A 14,166-nucleotide genomic window follows, 5' to 3' on the forward strand; every position below is an offset into this window, starting at 1 on the left:
CTCCTTACATTATTGTATATGGATGTAGAGTGCTACTTATGTACTTACATGTAAAATGCTATTTATATAACAGATAGCATGGAAGAGAGCTCTGGTGTAGTATCGAAACATTAAATGATTCCAAAACATGATTTCAAGTATAATGGACTCATGGTAGGTTATTGAAGAAAAGTCAGGTATTTTAGAACACAATTGTACATTTTTAACCTAACATCGGGAAGGATAGCTATGTCTTACAACATATTTCTTGGTACCATTTTCAGAGAGAAAATCCTCAGTTGGACAGACCACCGTTCTGACCCAGTATGGGGATACTCATGCCTTTAGGAACTAAACTTCAAACAAAAAAAGACTCACAGACTATTTGCTTATATAAATTCACAAGACTATTTGCTTTGCTTGAATACCTGTTATAATACAGGAATTTAATGTAAGCATATATTGGAGTCCGCCAGCATTTTAGGACATACCTTTTAAAAGTTCCAGATTTTAGAAATTCGACTTCTTTGTGTGAAGAGGAGGAAAATGCCTTCATTCAACACATGTGCATTGGGGCCCCTTACCGTGTGTTAGACGTGGTTGTAAGTAGTGCATATATGGATAGGTGATAAAGAAACACCGAAAACCATTGTTCTTAGCTTACAGTTTACTACAGGAGAGAAAGATAGGTTGCACTGTGATGCAGAGGTATGACTAAGTTGCTGTGGACACAAGAGGGAATTGCTGACCTTTGAACTCGTGGATGAGCTCTAGTTTTACCAGGTGAAGAAGGGCATGAGTGGGAGGGAGACATATCTTTGTATACTTTCTGGTTAATTTGATAGAACAAATTTCTAGAAATAGAATTGCGAGATCAAAGGGTATACACATTTATAAGTCTGGTGATAGTATCTCAATATTTTGCCTGATAATAACTCCCCCACCAAGTTTATGAGAATGTCCATTTCCCTAAACAAATGACCAGCACAGGGTATTATTTTCTGTTTTAGTTTTTGCCAGTCTGACAGGGAAAAATATGGTGGCCTGTTTGAAGTTTGAATTTATTTCAGCAAGATAATTTTGGTAGTTATACAGAATAAGAATATGGTGAGGGAGAGACTAGCGGTAGAGAGTAGTTGAAATGGTTCGTTTATGAGATAAGAAGATCCTAAGTACCTTCGTAGGAATGGGGACAGAAAGAGGGAACTGGATTTCAAGAGAGTTTAGGAAGTAAATGAAACGAGAGAAGTTTGGTGACGGAATAGGGGTGGGGATCTGAGGGAGGAAGAGAATTCATGGACGACCCTAAGGTTTCTACCTTGGGGAATTGGGTGCCTGGTCATACTATTACCTGAAAGCAGGAGGAGATTTGGTGGGAAGATCATGATTTAGGACCTGTTAGAAGTTTGAGTTGCTTGCTGGGGACAATCTGGTGGATGTTTCTCCTAGGCAGTTGATGATATGAACTTGGTGCTTTTGAGAGAGTTTGTGGCTACAGGAGGATATTTGGGACAACGGCATATAGATATATATGGAAATGGGTGGTGGTTCCTCACAGAGTGCTTTTTTTTTTTTTTTTAACGTTTATTTTGAGAGAGAGTGCGTGTGCACATGTGCAGGGGAGGGGCAGAGATAGAGGAGAGAGAGAGAATTCCAAGCAGGCCCTGCACTGTCAGTGCACAGCCCGATGTGGGGCTCGATCCCACAAACTGCGAGATCATGACCAGAACCAAAATCAAGAGTCAGACATCCAACTGACTCAGCCACCCAGGCGCCCTCCTCAGAGAGTGCTTGTAGAATAAGAGTGTCGAATATGGATCCTTTGGGTATTTAAGAAGTAGATAGAGAAGAGGCCATGAAAATCCGGAGGTTTTGGGAAGAGAAGGAGGAGGAAAATCTTTAGAGAGTGTTTTTAACACTGTTAAAGATGAAAAGAATTCCTGGAAGTGTCAGTCGCTGAGAAGAGAGAGAGGAGCTGTTTCATTGAGAAGTTCGGAGATTGATTGGTATCTTAATTACAGTAGTTTCAATAAAGCATGGGCCAGTGGTGTGGAGATGGAAGAGATGAGCTGTAATGGATTGAGAAGTTGGTGGAAGTGAAGTAGGTGAAGCAGTTTCTATAAATGGCCATTTTGGTCGGTGAATGGACAAAAGAGGCAGGAGTACAGCTTTTGATGTTTGGCTGGATGGTGAAAGTGTGTTGAGCATATATTTATAGGCTTACAGGTGCAGGACACAAACCGTTGGACAGAGAGACTCAAGATAAGGGAAGGGCTACCAGATGGAGCAGTTCCAGAGAAGGGGAAGGGAATGAGGTCCAGGGCAGCAGTGGAGGGCTGTTCGGTGAGGCCCCTTCTCTGAGACAGAGGCAGTAAAAGAAGCTTTAGAATGTTGGGAGCAGAGCACCTGACTGGCTCAGTTGGTGGAGCTTGCTACTCTTGATCTTCAGGTTGTGAGTTCAAGCCCCACGTTGGGTGTAGAGATTACTTAAAAATAAAACCTTTAAATAAATAGCATGTTTAAAAAAAACGAATGTTGGGAGCTATTTTCTTTGTGTAGCAATTTTACCTGCTGATACGGAAGGACCTGCAGAGGTTGGGTGGAAAGCTGAAGAAGAGAGATGAAGGGTTGAAAAACCTTAGTCTTACAGGGAGGGACCAGGGCGGGAAGCTTAAGAACTCAAAGGATAGATTGCCTCGCTGCCTTGAGGGGCCCGCTGTGGTTGGGAGTCTGAAGTTTGTATGTAAGATGCAGCATTTAGGATGAAAATGCCATTTTTAAATATCACTGCCAGATTTTCTTCTGCAAGACCAGGCAACCCGGAGGCAAGGCTGGAGAAAGTAAGGAGTTGGGTTCATCGTGCTTGACGAGGGGAAGAGGACCAGATGAAAGATTCAGGAGAAAAGCCCTCTTGGTTTTCTCCTTGACTTCTCTTTGCACTTAAACTCGTTTTCTCAGGAGTGAAACGCATAGCGTTGGTATGACCTTTAGCTGCATTCTATCACTGTCTCTTGCCTTTATTGCTCTTCTAGGAAGTTCATCCCTCCAAGAATGTCATAACACCAAACCAAACAAAAAAACAGGAGTTGCTTTAGTAATGATTGACATAGTATACTAGATTCTTACATTGTATTACAGAGTCCAGACTTGTAAAATTTTCATTAAAAACCTTACAGTTCTCTTTCTTTTAGGCCCTGGGTTTCTTAAGGATGGACACAAACTGCTATTGTGTATTTTTGTATATTTTATATATGTATATAAATATGTATTTTAAGAACATAGTGATAATTTATTGTTTTCCTTTTAAAATAGAATGTCACATCCAAGCTCAAAGAATACAAAGAACACACACACGTTACCTAATCTCCTTATTTTACTATAATGAAATGGTTTGATTGCTTTTAAGTTGGATTTAGAGATGGTGACGTCTTTGTTTTTGTTTTTGCTTGTGTCTTTTGTCTTCTCTATTATGCAGGCACTTCTTGACTCATTTTTCCTCCCTTCCACACCATCGTCTCTTTTCCCTTCAAAGTGTGGTCATGTTAAAAATGTAATTTACTATTGGCTTCAGAATCAAACCAATTGGATGCTTTAGAATTAATTAGCATTTCTCTTGTTTCTGCCTCCCAGTGCTGCATTTTCTCTTAAAACCTAAATTGATTTCAGAAGTTTACGATTGACAAGAGCTTTGTGGTAAGCGTATAGAGGAACTATGGCCTGATTTTCTCCATGATAGAGAATGCACAGATGCCATTTTTAGCAGTCCACTTTAATGCTTTTCATAACATGGTGAGAGATGGTAGTATCTATGAATTGCTGTGATACTTATTCATCACTCTATGGGTCAAAGAACGTGACCAGAAACTAAATACTCTTCAAAAATTCCAGTGAGTCATTGGATCTAAGAGCTTAATAAACAGCTTTATAAAGTCTTTAGTTTCCATCTTGGCAGATTTCTTGGCTCTGAAGGTCTCATTTAAAATGATGATGGGGACACCTGGGTGGCTCAGTCGGTTAAGTGTCTGTTGATTTCGGCCAAAGTCATGATCTCATTGTTCGTGGAATTGAGCCTCGCGTCAGGCTCTGCAATGACAGTGTGGGGCCTGCTTGGGATTCTCTCTCTCTCTCTCTCTCTCTCTCTCTCTCTCTGCCCCTCCCCTGCTTGTGTGCTCGTTCTCTGTCTCAAAATAAATAAAACAAATAAATAAAATGATGATGAAGTAGCAATTCTCATTATTTACATCGTCATAATCGCGTATATAGACATAAATGTCCTTTGTCACAGTAGAGCTGTCTTTGAGGCCAGGATGACCTCTTTATCTCGTCTTTGCAGTCTAGATGTTAAGATGGCTTTTAAATTTGATGATCTGTTTCCTGAGTACAATAACTATCCACTGCATCTTGGCCATTTATGTATCTTCTCCATTAAACCCAATGCAGATAGGTATGAAATAAATATTTGTTGAATATATAAAGATTATAGCTGAAAGTCTGTGGGTACCATGCCATATCTAAGGTGTTAATAATATTTCTTCCCTCCCGAAAGCTAGTGGTTCTTACTTGGTTCTGGTTAGGTTAGATATGGTGGTACTGAGTTTTCTGGGTCTCTGAGAGATGGAATGTTGAGTCATCGACTTGTTAACCAAATTGGTTTTCAGTTCTCTTTTAATCCAAGACAGCTGCCAGACATCCCTCATTTCTTTGCAGTGGTCTTCAGCCTCCCAGAGTTTCACTCTGCAGCTGCATAGTCAAGATGCTATTTTGTTAAACATCAGTTTGTACAGTAGGGAAAGTTGGAGAAGATCTGGTGATCGTGTGTCAGGCACTGCCTTACAACAGCTGCAGGAAGCAAAATATTCTCTGGGTGCCTCTGACATTAACGTGATCAACAAGAAGTCATTCTTTAGGTCTTGTTGACATATCCCATGTCTTTTAATTAGAACAGTTAGGTAGAAGATGACCAGGAGCTAGGTATTCCTTTCTAATCCTAGATTCAACATATGTGTTAAAATAAACTTTGTTTGGTAACAGCTTTAACACATATAACATCATGTAACACATGTCACACAGTTTCACCCATTTAAAGTGCACTTCACTGGTTGTTACTGTATTCACTAACTTGTGCAGCCATCTAATTTAAAAAAATTTTTGTTACCCAAGGAGAAACTCCATACCCTTTAGCTATCATTCCCATCAACCCTTTCTCCCTGTCTCTCCCAAATCTATGCAACCCCTCATCTCCTTTCTGCCTGGATAGCTTTGCATGTTATGGATATTTCATGTAAATGGAATCCTATAATGCATCGTCTTTGAGACTGGTTTCTTTCACTTAGCATAATGTTTCCAACGTTCATGTTGTGGCACGTGTCAGTGCTTCATTCCTTCTTATAACTGAAGAATACTCCATTGTCTGGGTGTAAGTTTTAGTCCATTTGTAAGTTTCTACTTTTTTGGCTGTTTTATCTGTAATATTAACATTTGCATGCAAACTTTTGTGGACCTATGTTTTCATTTCTCTTGGGTGTGTGTGTGTATGTATGTATATATATATAAAGAGTGGAATTCCTGGATCGTATGGTAACTCTTAGGTTTAACCTTTTAGGGAACTGCCAGACTGTTTTCCAAAGTGGCTGCTCTTTTTTTTTCCACCAGCAGTGTATGAGGGTTCCAGTGTCTCCACACCCTTTGTAGCACTTGTTAATAGTGTCTTTTTTTTTTTTTTTTTAAGTCATAGCCATCATTGTGGATGTGAAGCAATATCCTGTTGTAGTTTTGATTTACATTTCCCTGATGGCTAGTGATGTCGAGCGGTTTTTCATGGTCTTATTAGCCATTTGTACATGTTCTTTGGAGAAATGTCTACCTTGCCCATTTAAAAAAAAAAATTGTTTTTTAATGTTTATTTATTTTTGAGAGAGAGAGAGCGTGAGCCAGGGAGGGGCAGAGAGATGGAGACACAGAATCTGAAGCAGGCTCCAGGCCCCGAGCTATCAGCACAGAGCCTGACGCGGAGCCCGAACTCAGGAACCGTGAGATCATGACCTGAGCTGAAGTCAGACACTTAACGGAGCCACCCAGGTGCCCTGATGCCTTGCCCATTTTTAAATTGAGTTGCCTTTTTACTATTGAGTTGAAAGAATTCTTTATATATTCTAGATACAAATCTCTTATAAGATCTATCATTTACAAATGTTTTCTCCCATTCTGCCAATAGCCTCCACTTTCTCAATAGTGTCCTTGGATGAACAAAAGTCTTAAATTTTGATGAAGTCCGATTATATATATTATTTGTTGCTTAAGCTTTTGGTGTCATATTTAAGAAACTGTTGCCTAATCCAAGGTTATGAAGATTTACACCTGTGTCTCCTTTTAAGAAAGTTTTATAACTTTGGTTCTTATCTTTAGGTCTTAGGTCCATTTTGAGTTTATTTTGGTTGATGGTGTGAGGTAGATAAGGAGCTAACTTCATTCTTTGGCATATGGATATTCGGTTGTCCCAGCACCATTTGCTGAAAAGACCGTTCTTTCCCCATGGAATGTTTCGGCCCTCTTATTGAAAAATAATTGTAAATGTGAGGGATTAATTTTTGGACTCTTAACTCTGTTTCCTTGATCTGTGTGTTTACCCTTATGTTAGTTCCATGTTGTCAGAGTGGGTAGTGAATTTGCACAATTTACTACCCTAAATATTAAAGTCTAAATTTTAAAGCTCAGGCAAAAATGCTTAATTCGGTCATAAAAGGTGTAACAAAATTAATAAGTGATGGCGACATTATGTGTTCTTATGGAAAACAAGGGTACTTGGGTCTGTCTGTCTTTTATAGTAACTTCAAAGGAAACAACTAATACGCCTCTGGAGCATGGGATCCTTCCTGCCAAAAACTGGACGGTTGGCCGGAGAGTTTATTTTCTAACGTAAACCTATATGATGCTTCTTTTCTCGTATACATTTTAATAAAATGCATGCTTTCAGTTATTTTAAGCAGTTTAAAAATAGCTAAACTAAGAAAACACGAGCAAATAATTTAAGCCTAGAACCCTTTAAACTAGTTTGGTTAAATGAAAGTATGTCATCGTTTTTAACATGTTGATTATAAAATTGGAAATTTTACTTTGTGCAGACCATAACTTTAATAAAAGTATTTTATGACAATGAGTGTGGAGTAGTAATATATATAGCTGTGTTCTCTCCAGTTTAGTTGTTTTTATGTTCTCAAGGCCAAAGATGTTTTCACTAAGATAAAGTTGTATTCAGAATACTATTTTCTACAATATGCAACTGCTTGTATAAACGCTGAATGTTAATACGTCATTAGATTGGTTAGTTCTTAACTAATGCTTATTAAACTCTTTTGGTCTGGTGGCATATGTGTAATGACGTGCATTTGGATTAGTATTGCAAGGAAAGAGCTCAGGTGCTAATGTGTGCAAAATGCTTTCAAGCCCATCAGACCTATTTTCTAATGACCCCGGAGTCAGTTTGCATTTCTGTCACAAGATGGAATTAAGTTCGTTTGGTGAGGTTTGTTGTTAATAAAGCTCACTTTTCAGGGGGAAAATATTTACGACTGTATTTGTGGTTTGATTGTTATGAAGCCAATTTGGACAACTTAAAAAAATATTTTTTAATTTAAGCTTTTTTAGTTCAAGAGAGATTATTTAGTTGGAGATTTGTTAACAAGTTGGTAACAATAAAAATAGGTGATAGTAAACCTTCAATAGATAGTATCTGTGTGTCAGTACTTAGTATATATTATTTTCTTTACACAGCCTTATAATGTTGGTGTTATCACTGTTTTTTACAGATCGGGTAATAGGAACAGTTCCAGTAACTTGACCAAAGTTACACATCCAGCTGGCATTAGGTGGAGGATTTGAAATCAAGTGTGTTTTATTCAAAGTGTCTATCTGCCCTTCACTCTCATATTGCCTTCCTTCATGTTTGTATGTGTATGTATTTATATATGTCTGTATATAAAGCTGTTACTACAGAGCAGTAGCGTTTGGCTTAAATAGTGCTTACTGGTGGATGGAAGAGGCAAACAGAATTCAGTGATTGTTAAAATTTATTATTGAATACCCAATTTCAGCAATAATTTAGGAGGCTCAGTTTCTTTTTTTTATATTAAAAATTGTTTTTAAATGTTTATTTATTTTTGAAGGAGAGAGAGACAGTGTGAGTGGGGGGCAGGGGCAGGGAGAGAGGGAGACACAGAATCTGAAGCAAGCTCCAGGCTCTGAGCCGTCAGCACAGAGCCCAACGTGAGGCTCGAACCCACAAACCGCGAGATCATGACCTGAGCCGAAGTTGGACGCTCAACCAACTGAGCCACTCAGGAGCCCCAAGGGGACTCAGTTTCTTAGTTAACTCATGGCAGAAACCATGCAGACAGCCTCCAAACCCTCTTCCATTGGTTTTCTACCTAAATGTTATTTTTCTTTCAACTTTGTTTAAATGAGGAAAAGGAATCATACATAATACATAAGCTGTTATTTTTACTCTTGTCCATGTTTACTTTCCTTGTGCCTTCATTCATTCAGAAACATTTATTGACCAGCCACGATAAGCTAGGAACCTTGGTAGCTGTTAGAGATAAGCAGTGAAAGCCTCTGGCTATTTAGAGTCCAGTCCTGGAGGGAACACAAACAGAAACAGATCATTACTGTTGATTGTGAAAAGATGCACAACTGAATGTACAAAATATTTTGGAAGCGAAGAAGATAGTGGGGGAATTTTTGGTAGATGAGTGAGCTACATGCTATGAAAGCATTGTTTATTTTTTTAAACGTTTATTCATGTTAGAGTGCTAGGGGCGGGGGCGGGGGGGGGGGGTGGGTGGTGGCAGAGAGAGAGGAAGACACAGAATTCGAAGCAGGCTCCAGGCCCTGAGCTGTCAGCACAGAGCCTGACGTGGGGCTCGAACCCATGAACCACGAGATCATGACCTGAGCTGAAGTCAGCCGCTCGACCGACTGAGCCACCCAGGCATCCCTATGAAAGCATTATTTATAATAATAAACCATAATAATGGTGTATAACCAAAGTTCTGTGAAAGCTTGGTTGAAGACATAAGTCAACATATTTCATCTCCAATCCTATGCATTTCCTTCCCTCCCATCTTGTTCTGAAGCAAATTCCACACGCCATTCCATTCATAGGTATTTCAGTATATGTATCTGAAAGACAAGGGTTTTTTAAGCAAATGAAACAATGTCATGATCACATCTTTAAAAAATAATTTGAGGTGAACTCAGTTTGAAGGATGAACGGGTGACTAAGGAGGGAGGGATGTCACAGAGGAGGGAGGACATATTTTTTTTTTTTAATTTTTTTTTTCAACGTTTATTTATTTTTGGGACAGAGAGAGACAGAGCATGAACGCGGGAGGGGCAGAGAGAGAGGGAGACACAGAATCGGAAACAGGCTCCAGGCTCTGAGCCATCAGCCCAGAGCCTGACACGGGGCTCGAACTCACGGACCGCGAGATCGTGATCTGGCTGAGGTCGGACGCTTAACTGACTGCGCCACCCAGGCGCCCCTAGGGAGGACATATTTAAAGGCAAGGAGATGTGAAAGATCTTGGAGTGTTCAGAGACTCTTTGGAGTACAAATGACAACTTTGGCAAAGAGAATGTAGGAAATGGTGAGAAATAAGATTGGCAAAATAGGCAGGGCCCAAAATAAAGGCCTTTGAATGCACTAAGAAGCCTACTTTACCTTTTTGATGTGGGGAGCTGTTAAAAGGTTGTAAGCAGATTAATAACAACGTGGTTAGGTGGATTGTTTAGAAAGATCATCCTCTTGGCATTGTTGAGAGCAAGCAGACAGGAGTAAAATCAGAAACAAAAACTGCACCACGGGAGATTATAGTAGTTCAGATAAGAAACCAGTGACAATACTTTGAAATAAGGTTCTCTCAGTAGATTTTGGCAGAAACTGGTTCATGACATATTTAGGGAGCAGAATTTGGATTAAATTTAGGCTTGAGGAAGAGGGAGTATTCGAAGCTCCCTCTCTGGTTTCTGGCTTGTGCAGCTAGGCAGATGGCAAAACAATTACCAGAGGAGGAGCATGTGTGGACATGTTGGAGATCTGTCCGGCTGCTACATATCGATGTCCCTTTGGTGCCCCTGGCCTCCTAGTTTAGGTGTTTTGACCAGTTGGTCTGATGTTAGCTCCTACTTAAGTACAACTTTTGGTCGTGGTAGACTTCCAGTAAAAAGTGATTCCGGGAATGAATGAAGAAATAAATTCAAACTTCCGTGTTTAAGGCACAAACTCTTAGAATTAGTGCAATCTGATGGTTTATTTACTGATTCTCAGGGCTATTAGCATAGGAGACGGTAAAATAGTCGTTTATTCCTTTGTTCTGTGGGCTGATGGTTGGATGTTTATGTATCTTACCATTATTTTTATATATGCACTCTGTCATTTTTTTGTTTCTCAAACCATTTGGTAAGCCACAGAATAAAATTTTAGAATTTTAAAAATACATACCTTCCTGGGAATGTTTCTGAAACGTGAGAAAAGTTTTATTTAAAGAAGACATATCGAGGGGCGCCTGGGTGGCTCAGTCGGTTAAGCGGCCGACTTCGGCTCAGGTCGTGATCTCGCAGTCCGTGAGTTCGAGCCCTGCGTCGGGCTCTGTGCTGACAGCTCAGAGCCTGGAGCCTGTTTCAGATTCTGTGTCTCCCTCTCTCTGACCCTCCCCCGTTCATGCTCTGTCTCTCTCTGTCTCAAAAATAAATAAACGTTAAAAAAAAAATGTTTCTTAAAAAAAAATAAAGAAGACATTGAATAAGCTTTAAGCTTGTTTTGATAAAATTAAAAAGAGATTGCTATTAATCCATCTAAAACTATAGTCTTTACTGTGGGTACTCTGAAACTTACTTAGAAATCACCAAAATTAAGGAATTAAAGAGTTTTCAGTTTATTGTTCAGTCTGGATGTCAGTTAGATTTGTATCAGTTGTAAAGCCCTCAAGTAAGGCAAATATATTGTCTTCCCCTCTCCCCACCAAAAATCACATTGGGTGAAAAGTCTGTATCTTGAAAGCCTTAGAAGCAATTGGAGCTTCAGATTGGCCTCCTGACTCCTATTTATTGTTTATCTGCTTGCAGCCTAGACAAAATTGTCCAATAGCTTGCCCTTTGAACAGATCTGTGGTTACTTTGTGGGATGATGGGGGTTGGGAAGGGAAGAGAGAGAGGCGGAGAGAGGGAGAGAGAGAACGTGCCTTTCGTTTGAGGCTCTTCGAGAAGCTCTTCAGTGCTTCAGAAGCAGTGGAATCAGTGCCTGCAGCTTAGAGCCAGCCATCCTTCCATACGGACGCCAGCCCTGCTGCTCGCTAGCTGTAGGAATTTGAGCAAATTACGGACTTCTCTTTGGCCTTGGTTTTTTTTATTTGTAAGATGGCAGTCCTACTACCTGACCTGTGGGCTGATCAGAGATCCCATGTACCAGGCACCCAGCATGGAGCCTGCCTGTCAGTAACTCTGGTCGTTGTCATCCACACACAGTCTCTCCCGTTGGTGGCATCAACCAGGCTGGCAGGACTCACTCAGGACTGGCTTTACTTAAGACCTTCCTGTTGTCTCATCAGGGAATTCCTGGGCAAAGGCAGGCACAGGGTGGGATTGTAATAGTCATTCCTTTCTTTTCCCCCTGAATTAATGGAATTAAGAAGCCAGTGCTTGGTTAACTAGGTTTAGTTAGTGCCATTTTAGTAGTGCACTTTGGCAAATATTTTCCATTAGTTCTATCTCCAACACCATGCTAGAGATCACTGTGACTTAAGACGGGCGCTTGAATGGCTCTGATCCTTTAATTCCCTTTCTACATATTAAGGCTAATTTCATTAAACCTTTGAACCTGTCCAGGAAAGTTTCAAGAATTAAAAAGGAGATCAGATTATAACTAATTCTCTGAAATCTTTTATAGGCTATGTAACAAAAATAAGATGGGATTTTAACCCCAGAAAGGGTTCCTGAGGAGGAAGCTAAGAAAGGGAGGTCCAAAAGTGAACTTCTAAGTGTATTTACCTACAAGAACATTTGCTTACTCAGCAGAATGCTTCCTGCAAGTTACTTAGTTTTTTAGGGGCTCTGGTTTCCCGTCCGTAAGGTGGACAAAACACCTGTCATCAGGCTGTTGTGATTGATCTCATGATAAAAGAGAGGGACACCACTCACCACAGTGTCTGGGACCTAACAGTTGCTTATGAGCTCAAGTATCCTTTTAAGAGGAACTGCCCATCTGTGATATCTTTACCAATTAAGTAGCTGCCCGCCCACACAGGCAGTCTTAGGACTCGAATAGTATCAAGCTTTTATTCTGTAATTTTTTCTTTTGATTGGATTTTGGGTTTAGAGGTTTAACAATTGAAGTGATTAAGTAGTAAGACTGTTGGACTTGTCAGAGTAAGTTAGAACAGGCTTTTGATTCAGAGACCCAAATTCCTTCTTTCTTCCACAGCAATACTGACTGCAGCTCTTCTTAAAAGGCCCGATCTCCCCCCTTGATGTTAATCCTAACATTCACGCCTGGGGATCCTGTTAAAACTTGGGAAAAGATTTGTGTATTCAGACTGTCTGTCCCTTGAAGTAAATTATTTAGGAAGTGAAATTGTCTTTATTTTTCTTTCACATTAACCTGTTCCAAGATTTACAGGTAGCTTCTAGTTCTGGAAGGCTGGAATTTTGTGACTGAATCCTTGTCTTCCCTGTGGGTACTGGTCCATAGGTTTATAGGTTTCAAACTTAATTAGACTGTCTTAGAGACTGATTCTGTCCTCTAGCATGGGATTTCCTTCTGAATTGTTTGTGCCTTCTAAGAAATATATCCTTAAGTTTGACCTACTTCTCCATCCTCTTAGGTTTTTTTTCTTTGAGTCTTCCTTCTCCCAGTGATTTTCCTCTTAAAGCTTTTTCTCGTTCAGCTCCATTCTGAAGTAGTTGCTTTCTAGGCTTAATGTCATGCAGACATTTTTCTGAAAATGTCCTTCTCATTTCCTGAGATTAATCCACTGTTTTTTGGATCCCCATGCCACCTTTGTTCTTGACTTACTTCCTTATTGTAATAGACCACATATTGAAATAACTTCTTAAGGAGTATAGATTGTATACTAAAAAAAGTTTTATTCTACCTTATATTTGATTGATCATTTGGTTAGGTACAGACTTCTAGGTTAAAAAGAATTTTCCCTGAGAACGTGTGATGCCATGTTTCACTGTCACCTAGCATCCAGTGTTACAGTTTAGGAGCCTGATGCCATTTTGACTCTCATTCTTTTGTAGGTGTTTCTTTTTCTTCTGAAAGCTTTAAAGACCTTCTCTTTATCCCTACTGGTATGAAATACCATACAGTTGTGCTTAGTTTGGTGTAGGTCTTTTTCATGCATTATGTTTTCATGCATGGTGAGCCCTTTGAATCTAAAGATTCATGTTCTTCAGCTCTCTGAAATGCTTCTATTTAATATATTGCAAGAAGAATCTCTGAAATTTCAAACACAGAAAGTGTATATCCCAACATCTGTCTGAACCTGTGTGTTCCAATATGGTAGTCATTAGCCACATGTGGCTCATTAAGTTTAATTAAGTGAAAATTAAATAAAATTAAGTATATAGTTCCTAAGTTGCACCAACCACATTTCAAGTGCTCAATAATCACATGTGGCTAGTGCACATATAGATGTAGAACATTTCCATCATCGCAGAATGTTTTATTGGTTAGCACTGGTCTGTATAGGCTCAGTGAAATTGCAAAAAACATGTTCTCTTTTTTAAAAGTCAAAGAAGTGATGCAGAAGTTCAAAGAATATATTACAAGACAGTATGAGGCAGATAGAAAGTAAACTAATCAGAAAGAAGTTAAAGAGAAAAATAAAAATATGATCAAGATAAAAGCCACCATAGAAGCAACTATAAGAATAAATATATCTCAGTAAATAAACATGGGCAGAGGACCCAGCTTTAGGAAATCACAATAATGAAATGGTTAAGGAAAAAAAGGATACAAAAATGTGGAGAAGATGGCTAGATACGGGAGACAGGTAAAGGAGCCAAACACAAGTGAAATTTTGAAAGAAGGGAACAACCAGTGAAATACAAAAATATTTACAATGGAAGAAATTTTCCTGACATAAAGATTAGAATCTTTTAGCGAATTTTCCTAAAATAAAGATCAGA

General features: G+C 39.4%; 1 protein-coding gene across 7 annotated transcripts in view; it reads left to right on the plus strand.

Moving 5' to 3' along the window:
* Window positions 1–14,166, plus strand: part of ZFX (zinc finger protein X-linked) — a 55,095-nt gene that overhangs the window by 27,360 nt on the left and 13,569 nt on the right. The gene's annotated exons all lie outside the window — the stretch shown is intronic.

Source organism: Acinonyx jubatus, chromosome X (genome assembly GCF_027475565.1).
Source record: "Acinonyx jubatus isolate Ajub_Pintada_27869175 chromosome X, VMU_Ajub_asm_v1.0, whole genome shotgun sequence".
NCBI lineage: Eukaryota > Metazoa > Chordata > Mammalia > Carnivora > Felidae > Acinonyx > Acinonyx jubatus.